General features: G+C 38.6%; 1 pseudogene across 1 annotated transcript; it reads right to left on the bottom strand.

Moving 5' to 3' along the window:
• Positions 1-6,751: 6,751 nt before the first annotated feature.
• Positions 6,752-8,672, bottom strand: LOC148865213 (chalcone synthase-like; annotated as a pseudogene). The gene is made up of 2 exons (XR_016109257.1): positions 8,406-8,672; positions 6,752-7,996 (listed from the first exon to the last, which is right to left on the bottom strand). The product of XR_016109257.1 is annotated as a chalcone synthase-like (transcript).
• Between the last annotated feature and the right edge of the window lie 692 nt (positions 8,673-9,364).

Genomic DNA, 9,364 nt, shown 5'->3' with positions numbered 1-9,364 from the left:
TTTAACAAATGAGTATTTGTGTACGTGCTTTGCACATGACAAATTTTATAATGATGATAGTATGTAATATGTTTCTTAAATTTTTACAATTTTTTATATTTTTATGTCTATAAAATTATCCTTTTTTGTCACATTTATTATGGTTCATTAATATATAGATACACCTAGATGTTTTCTATATAATTTATATATTGTTGTATACTTTTGCGTTTTTATCATTTTAAAATAAAATTTTATTATTTAATTATAACTTCACAAGTTAATAAATTTGACCTGAAATGTTGAATTGATCTACCATCAAATAAGAAAACAATTTCACTTTTTAAAAACAATTATTGTTTATCATGTCTAACTTTTAATATGATTAAGATAAAATATTAGATATGTGTCCAAATGTTTTCGATTTAGTTTCTATTTTTTCATATTTTTTTATTTTTATCTATTTTTTTAATTTTTATTGATTAACTATGAAATCAATGATTGACACATTTCGTCCAAAAGGTTGAATTGTTAACTTACCACCAAGAAATAAATTTTCATTTTTAGGTTGGTTTTAAATTTTATATTTTATTTCTAACATCAATAAAGCAATTATTATTTTTCACACTTATTTTTTTTAATATGATTAATATAAAGATATTAGATGGGTGCCTTAATGTTATTTACAAAATTTTGTATCATTACATACTTGGGTACAAACTTAAAATGAAAGTTCTTTATAATTCGTGTCATCATTTTTGTTGGTTAAAATAATGTAATCAGTTTTGCAATAATCCCTAGTCGGATTAAGTGTATAAACCCACATTAGTAGCACAAAAAAAAGTGTGTAAATCCACATTGGCAGTGTCGACACAAATTTCTTGTATTTAATTAATGCAAAATGTGGATACAAATTACAAAATAAATTTGTAAAAAAGAAAAATATAATGGATGAAACTCTCAGTGATTATGCTCGATGACGTGAACAACCATTTAGCCATCGAATTCAGTGAAGAAAGGGACCATTGGCATGTTTCTCATGCTTCTCAAAGTGCTAATGTATATTTATTTGATTTTAGCACTATTGAAAAAATTGATATAGATTTCTTCACTTTGGGTTTTGTGCTTAATCGACCATGAAGAATGCTTCTCTAAGAAGTTTTTTTTTTTTTTTTTGTAATGGCTTGATCTTCTTGGAAGAGCTTGAATCCATGGGTGAAGTAGAGAACTTGTTAAGAAACTTCTTTCCTTCTTTCTTCTCTCTTGATAGTGATGTAGAGTTGAAGCTTGCATGAGATTGTGATTGCTTGCAATTCTAAAGTGTTCGTGTGAATGAATGAGAACTTCTCCAATGTGCAACTGTATAGGCGATCCTTTATGCTCCCCTACCTACGCTGCTTGTGACCTTTAGAGGCAAGCCAGGTGCTACACGGGATCCATGATGGCCTCTGTGGAGGACACCTGGGGGGTAGGGCGCTTGCCCAAAAAGTGCTAAGGCAAGGATATTACTGGCCTACAATGAAGGCGGATGCATTCGAGCTCATCCGAAAGTGTGACAACTGCTAAAGGCACGCCAACATCCTTCATCAGTCCACTGCTGACCTAAAGTATCTGACTAGCCCATGGCCCTTTGCCTAGTGGGGGATAAACATCTTCAGTCCATTATTATCTGCAACCGGGTAGAGAAGATTCCTGGTTGTAGCGGTTAACTATTTCACGAAGTGGGTGGAAGTTGAGCTATTGGTGAAAATCACAACTTGGAATGTATAGAATTTCTTCTAGAGGAACATTGTAAGCAGATTCAGACTCCCGAAGGTGCTGATACCCAATAACGGGAAGCAGCTCGAAGACATCATGTTCTAGAATTGGTATGTTGAGATGGTGATCTAGTAGAACTTCATTTCGGTGGCACATCCACAAGAAAATGGTCAGTCCGAGGTGACGAATAGGGCAATCCTCTACGGACTCAAAGCTCAACTTTCACGAACAAAGGGTTTGTGGGTCGACGAGATGCCCAGTGTCCTATGGGCCTACTGAACTACCATCAAGACTACAATTGGAAAAACCTTGTTCAACTTGATGCACGGTAAGGAGGCCGTCATCCTAGCTGATATCGAAGTATTGACCTTGCGGCTAAAGGCGTATGACGAGGAGGCCATTGACGATGAGCTGTGAACCAACCTTGACCTGATCAAAGAAGTATGTAACCTGGCTTATACTCGAACAATGGCCTACCACTTCCAAGTTGGAGACCTCGTACTTCGGAAAGTAATGGTACCTAAGCCCGGTGTAGTTAAGCTTGGACCGAATTGGAAGGGTCCCTATAAAGTACGACAGGTGTTTGGTGAAGGGATGTACGAGCTCGAGTCATTGGAAGGGTGGCAAGTGCCTGTGCCTAGAACATCGACAATCTAAGGAAGTACTACTTATGAGCTCGGAAGTCAGGCATCCGCCACATAAAAAATTTTCTAAGTACTAGTGACCACTCACTTAGGTGAATTGGTCAAGCCGCAAGTCGATTAAATGATACATTGAAGATTGGACGATAAGTCACTCTAAGCCTAAGGGCCACGGTGCCGAGCTGTTAACGACCTCGGTGCCATGATAAAATAAGACCCAGTCACTTTCTAAGCATATGGGCACCGCGGATAAACATTATTTATGCCTTATCGGTGCATAGGCAGTTCGGATCATATACCTTACTGTGCCAGTTTTCCTCAGCTCACAATTGCCTCGGGTTACCCCAAACCATGCCTAGTTGTTCTAGAAGTTGGGCACCTCAGGAGAACCTACACTTAGAATATTTTTATGAAGAAAATTGTTGTACGAGGTGGTCAAAAGAAGAGTTGTATTTTAGTACTTCAAAATGCGAGTTTGTACATAAAAAAAACTACTAAATCGGGCTCGGAGGCTCGGTTGTTGATGTTTATATAAGGGAGGGTCCAAGAAAAGAGGAAGTGATCAATCGTCATGGGGCTCCTTGCCCCTGTGTGTTTTAAATTATATATGATAAAATGGTTGTAATTTTTATTAATGACATAGACCTAAAATTGGAATATAGGAAAAACCAGTAGATTGGTAAAATAAAGGGTTCTTAGGTTCTCCCCCTTAGGTTTTGGTTTTCTTCTTCTGCTCTTTTCAACAAAAACCCTAGCCACAAGTTTCCAACTATTGTAGATCACCACTAGTCAAAGAATTTTTGCAACAACTATCGTTGATTAATGACAGTTCATTGAATCTCTTATTGCCTCATTGGTTTTTTCTTCTCCAACTCCCCTATCCTAGTCTCCTCTTTCCCTTTTCACCGAATCACTCATCTCTGACCACCAGTGACGTCATTGTCCTCCTTCCATCATCGCCCCAAATGTTCCAACTATTTTTCTCCCCTCCTTGTGGTGTTTCACTTATTAACATCAATCCAATCTTTTTCGTTGGTGGTTGTTCAAGGTCAAGTGAGAGTCATGATACATGAGATTTGAGATTTTAGACCACAATCTCATTTTTAATATGTTATGATTTTATATATAGTTTGGTTTGCATATGGAATACCATTGTCATTTATCAAATTATTCCAAAATTCTTAACTTGTTTAAATGATATACAAGGTCTCAACTCTCAAGTTGAACATAGTGTTTTGCTATGAAAGGTATAAATCTCTATCTTTAAGTTTTGTTGTTATGTTTTGTTTCATATTAGATTGAATACTTTTGATGTTTAGTGACTAGTTTGTCTAATATTTTTGTTAATGTTCTACTTTAATCTAATATTTTTTCTTAATGTTTTGATGTTTGATGTTTAATGTTCCATCTTTTATAGTCTGAATATGCTCTTATTCTCTATTTTCTCAAATATGTTTCTATTTTCTCAAATAAACTAAACATGCATGATTGTTATTTTTTTTCTTGTTAATATAAACTAGAGTACTTTGATAGTTAATTTTTTTTGGATTTATGGTTTCTATTAAATTGAATATGTTTGCTATTTAATTCTCACATATCTTTTGATATTTTTATTGTGGTGCATATAATTAAAATTATATTTATCTTTTGCTTTTAAGGCAAATGTCCTCGTTTGGTATGTTTGTGTTTACATTGAATCTCATGTTGATTATAAGAGAGTTTAGATATTAAATGATTTCTATATACAATTTGTTTAACTTTTGGTTCTTTATTTATGTCATTGTTAACTGTTCACCAAGATTTTTCTAAATATGACCAAGCTAACTTCCTCTAAAAATGAATAAATTCCTGTGGCTATTGAGAATATGAATATTGATGATACAATTGATACTTAGGTCAAACGATTCAATGGTTCAATTCTCCTAGCCAATGGTTCTTTGATTGTTTCAACATTTTTTTTCTTAGAAAAGTAGTTCAGTGCATAACCAGAAAACCCTAATTCCTAATGATTACACTAGGAAAAATCCTAACACATCTTATCTAGAAAAATTAAAAAAGAAGTTAATTAATTACAGACCATTAATATCAAAATTGCATGGCGTGCACTAAACATGCCACCAAAAAAGAATTCAATCTCCACACACCTTCAGCGCAATAATTCAAGAATTCACCATAGAATCATTCGAAATAACATTAGAAAATATAAAGATTAAATTTTAGACCATTGGCCCAATTAATATGCTGATTAGGTCAAATTGTCTAGACTAGTTCATGCCAATTTGATGTTTCTTTCAAATCTGATTTATTCATTCCAAGAATTGAACCTAGTGCTCTAATACCACTGTTGTAAGGGTTTTAAATCAAATTAAACATGGTCGAATTTCTAAATTTTTTGTAACCCAATTTGGGAACAAATTTTCTAGTGATTTTGAAATTTGAAATTGTGGAATCGATCTTGAATAGAACTGGACTAGATTTGAAATTCAAATTAAAACTGATTATACTTGATATGGAGACATAGCCAAGTATATCTATTTAAATATAAATTAAAGAAAATTTAGGAGAGAAACTATTTCCTAAATTATCTATTATAGGAGATAAATAGGAATAAGAGATAATTTAAGAGAAAGTGGGAGATAGTGGTGCTATAGTTTAGGAGAAATTTTAGGAGAGAGAGGTAGTTTAGGAGAAATTGTAGGAGGGAGTTGGCTAAGTGATTGGAAACATGAAAGAGAGGTGGAGTGGGACTCTAATTTAGATGAAAGGGGTACCACATGGTTACTTGGAAGGAATAGGAAGGGGAATGGAGGAAAGAGAGACAGAAAAGAGAGGAAATCAAGGACAAAGTAAAGAAAAGGGGGATTTGAGAAAAGAAAGGTATGCTGATGTGGACCATGTCTCTATATAATATAGTATAGATACTATATTAGAATCGGATTTTTATTGTTTCAGATGAGAGTACATCCAAATTTGATCTGATTGATTTTCAATCGGATCGGATTGTAGAATTCCAGGTATCATTGACGGGCCTATTAGGATGCGTCAAGCCAAGTTATCTAACCGTTGAATCTGTGACAACCCATCATGCTTCTGCCTCGATGTCTTGGTAGTTCTAACATTGATGATGAATATTCCTTTCCTAAAAAGCTATTGCTCCTTTGAAAAGCAGGTACAATCACTTTTCATGGTGAATGCAAGGCCAAATTGCTTTTGTGAAATGTTTTAAATGTTTGGATGAAGTAGCTTTTAACATGCATTGTGAAAAGAAAAAAATGAAAAGTACCTTACAGGAGCCAAAATTACATCCTTTTACTCTCATGGTTCTCACTCTGTCTTGTGTGTTGGTCAATAAACCAAAAGCCTTAAAATCGGTGGAACGCATCAAGCTAAGCCATCTTAATTTCTTGACCGACTGTTCATGCAATCCCTGGATTTTTCGCTCTACAGTCTGCAAACTATGCTTGTGTACTTTGGTACCCTTGCTGTTTCTACTTAAAACGTTTTAGATTAATCAATACAAATTGTTGAAAGATTATCTATTGTCACATCATATGTGAGAATTACTTCAATTAGAATGGTTAGACTTCACCCCCTAACAAGAAACTCCAATTTGATGTTGCTGTAAATAGTCTCTCACACATGCATTTGTATGCCAATTTATACTGATCAACACAAAATTTTAGGTTGAAACAACAATGGTACCAAACACAACTTAGGTTGGGCATTATGGAAAACAGCAGATGTCTAATTCTATCCTTTATCCTAACTAATTATGGGCCCATGGAGCCAACAGGGGCTCGTTTGGCTAGCTTAGTTCTTACTTCTACTTTTGCTTGATTGTGTTTGTGTTTTGCGAATTCACATCTGCGCCCCACAGTGCGTGCAGCACATCCCAACTGTGTATTGGGAACATCTCCCAATGACAAATTCGAGAGATGTCCACAGTACACGCTGAGATGTGCATATGGGATCTGTGAACTCGTGTTTTGCCTACAGTGGCTGCATACTAAGGTTGTGTTTGGTTTAAAAGAAAATGTATGAAAAGAAAAGTAAAGCGTAAGAGCTTTCCACTCTTGGCAGAAAGCGTTTGGTTCCAAAGAAATTGCGTAAGAGAATTGGACAATCACTTAATTCCTTGATGAACTTGGTTAATGGAGTGTAAATCAATGTTGGGTCCTATTGCTGTGCCAATTGCCAACAATCCACTTGTTTCAATGCTGATGGTGTGCGGCATTGAAGATTTGCAGGCCCATTTGAGGCTTGCCTTAAGAAATTTGGAATGTAAAGCATACAACCCATCCAAGACTCATCAATTCATAAGTAAACCCAGAAGCTGTAATGCAAAGTAATTAATCCACTGAATCACTTATATATAAGCCAAGAACGTAGTGATAACAATATATTACTAAATATAAATTAACACATCATCTTATATGGTAGGTAGAAGGAAATTTGCATAAGGAAATAAGGAAATAGGGGGACATGTGGACACGACCTAATTAGCAGGATAACAGCTCAGTCTGACTCGCCAAGTCCGCGACGGGACGATTTCGGACAGCCAGATCACGTGGGGAGGAAATTTATTTATTCATTCTGTTAGAGAGATTTTGGAGCCTCCATCTCTCTCTCTAGACAGCGATACTGTGAAGCACCACAGTCAACTGTTAGCCCTGGTCCGAACCCAAACAGCACACCCCATTCGAGCCCTTCTCCAGTGGTCTTGAGCCCGTCCTCAATCGACTTCTTCCGCATCTCATCCAATATGAACAGAACACAAGCACTTGACGTGTTTCCATACTCGCTCAGGATGTGTCGTGTGGCGCGCAGCTTCTCGGGCTTAAGGGCCAGCTTTTCTTCCACTTGGTCTAGGATGGCTGGACCACCAGGGTGAGCGATCCAGAAAATTGAGTTCCAGTCGGAGATGCCCAGAGGCTGGAATGCCTCCACCAGGCTTTTCTCGATGTTCTTTGAGATGAGCCTGGGCACATCCTTGAGTAGGTGGACGGTAAGTCCAACCTCTCTCAGGTGCCCGTCAATGGCGCCATGGCTGTCTGGGAGAATTGTCTGGGCTGCTGACACCAACTCAAACAAAGGCTTTTCTACACCGGGCACCGGGTCTGCACCCACAATAACTGCGGCTGCTCCATCCCCAAAGAGTGCCTGGCCAAGAAGATTGTCGAGGTGAGTGTCACTTGGGCCACGGAAGGTAACAGCAGTGTTCTCTGAGCAGACGGCAAGGACACGGGCGCCTCTGTTGTTCTCTGCAAGGTCCTTAGCCAGGCGAAGCACCATGCCTCCGCCATAGCATCCTTGTTGGTACATCATGAGCCTCTTGACGGAGGGGCGAAGGCCAAGGAGCTTGGTGAGCTGGTAGTCAGCCCCAGGCATGTCGACGCCACTGGTGGTGCAGAAGACAAGGTGGGTGATCTTGGACATGGGCTGTCCCCATTCCTTGATGGCCTTCACGGCTGCCTCTTTGCCCAGCTTTGGCACTTCAGCCGCCACCATGTCCTGTCTAGCATCCAGCGAGGGCGCCATGTACGCACAGACGTTCGGGTTCTCCTTCAAGATCTCCTCCGTCAAGTGCATGTAGCGCTTCTTGATCCTCGATTTCTCGCCTGCAGTAGTGCACTTCACAATTAGAGTCTTGGGAAAAAACGTAACAATGATAGTTTAATGTGCGAAACTCAGCCGGATCATTGAGTCTGCTGCTTCAAGATTCAATTCTCTCTGATTAAGCTATTATATTGGCAGTGACCAACTTCTCTGAAAGCAGTCAAGCTCATACAAAACACTGTCAAATCTATTTATAATGTATGGAGTGAAATCGTAGGGGAAGATGATCAACAGACTCATTAAAATGAGAAGGAAACTGACCAATAATGACATGTGGGATACAACAAATTGTTTTGTTATCTGATGTTGAAACAAGCTCATCACTAGATGCCATGGCACAGGGACAATGGCTTCCGACCGGTCGGAGCCAATTGCGGGTGGCCGGCACGACAGAAATATTGTGATACTTACACATGCGCTTGAATTTCTCTTTAAGCTCTGTCTTGTGCTCGCTGTTGGTGATCCGAAAGTAGTAGTCAGGGTATGTGCTCTGGTAGACACAGTTGGGCGGAGTGGCCGTTGCAATGGCCATCACCGTGGCCAGGCCTTCAGCCCTCTGTGCCTTGCGGATGTCTTCCACGGTCACCATTTTCGCTTGAGCTAGCTGAGAGAGAATTGAAGGATTAATTAGTGGCAGGCCCTTGGTGAAGATGCTGATGGCCGGCTTGAGGTTGAGGTGGTAAGAACTGATGAGAGGGGAGGACACTGTATGGCTTCTTAATATAATTAACCATGTGGTAGATGGGGTATCAACTATCATATGCTTGCCAAACCGTTGTGGCCAATTTCCAATCACTCTCAGGACTGAGTGGACGTGAGAAATTCAATTCAGTGCAGCTAGCCTCCCTAACCCCTTACAGTTCCACCTAACTCCATTGGTTAGTTATTTGGTTTTGATATTACCTGTTGGTTCGACTGTTATTAATGTTCATGTTTGTCATATTTGTGTCTTTGGTTGTGTGTGTTTTATACATGTAAATGATTCAAAGAAGTCCAAGTTGGATCATAGGGCAACAAAACGAATATTTTTAAGGTATTCTCCTACACAGAAAGGTTACAAGTGTTATGATCCCGCCACTAAGAAGAAATACGTCAAAAAAGATGTGGTGTTTTCTGAGTCTGACTCCTATTTTCATTCTTCTCGGAATCCTCTTCAGGGAGAGACTAGTGGAATGGAAGAGGGTTTTTATTCCCCCTCCTGTTTTGTGCCTCTTTCTGCCTCGAGCCTTCCATCTTCTCCTCCTGATCCTCCTAGTTGTAGCATCCCAGGTGAACCTAGTGAGGCTCCCATTGCTCATTTTACCACTCTTGATGTTGCAGATGTAACTGGGGGCACCAGTAAGCAATAGAAAGATATAAGAATCACCTAC

The sequence above is a fragment of the Nelumbo lutea genome, chromosome 3, assembly GCF_056320005.1.
Source record: "Nelumbo lutea isolate HS-2025 chromosome 3, American lotus-T2T, whole genome shotgun sequence".
NCBI lineage: Eukaryota > Viridiplantae > Streptophyta > Magnoliopsida > Proteales > Nelumbonaceae > Nelumbo > Nelumbo lutea.
The sequence above is the reverse complement of the archived record's forward strand: the minus strand, read 5'-3'. Positions and strand labels throughout refer to the sequence as shown.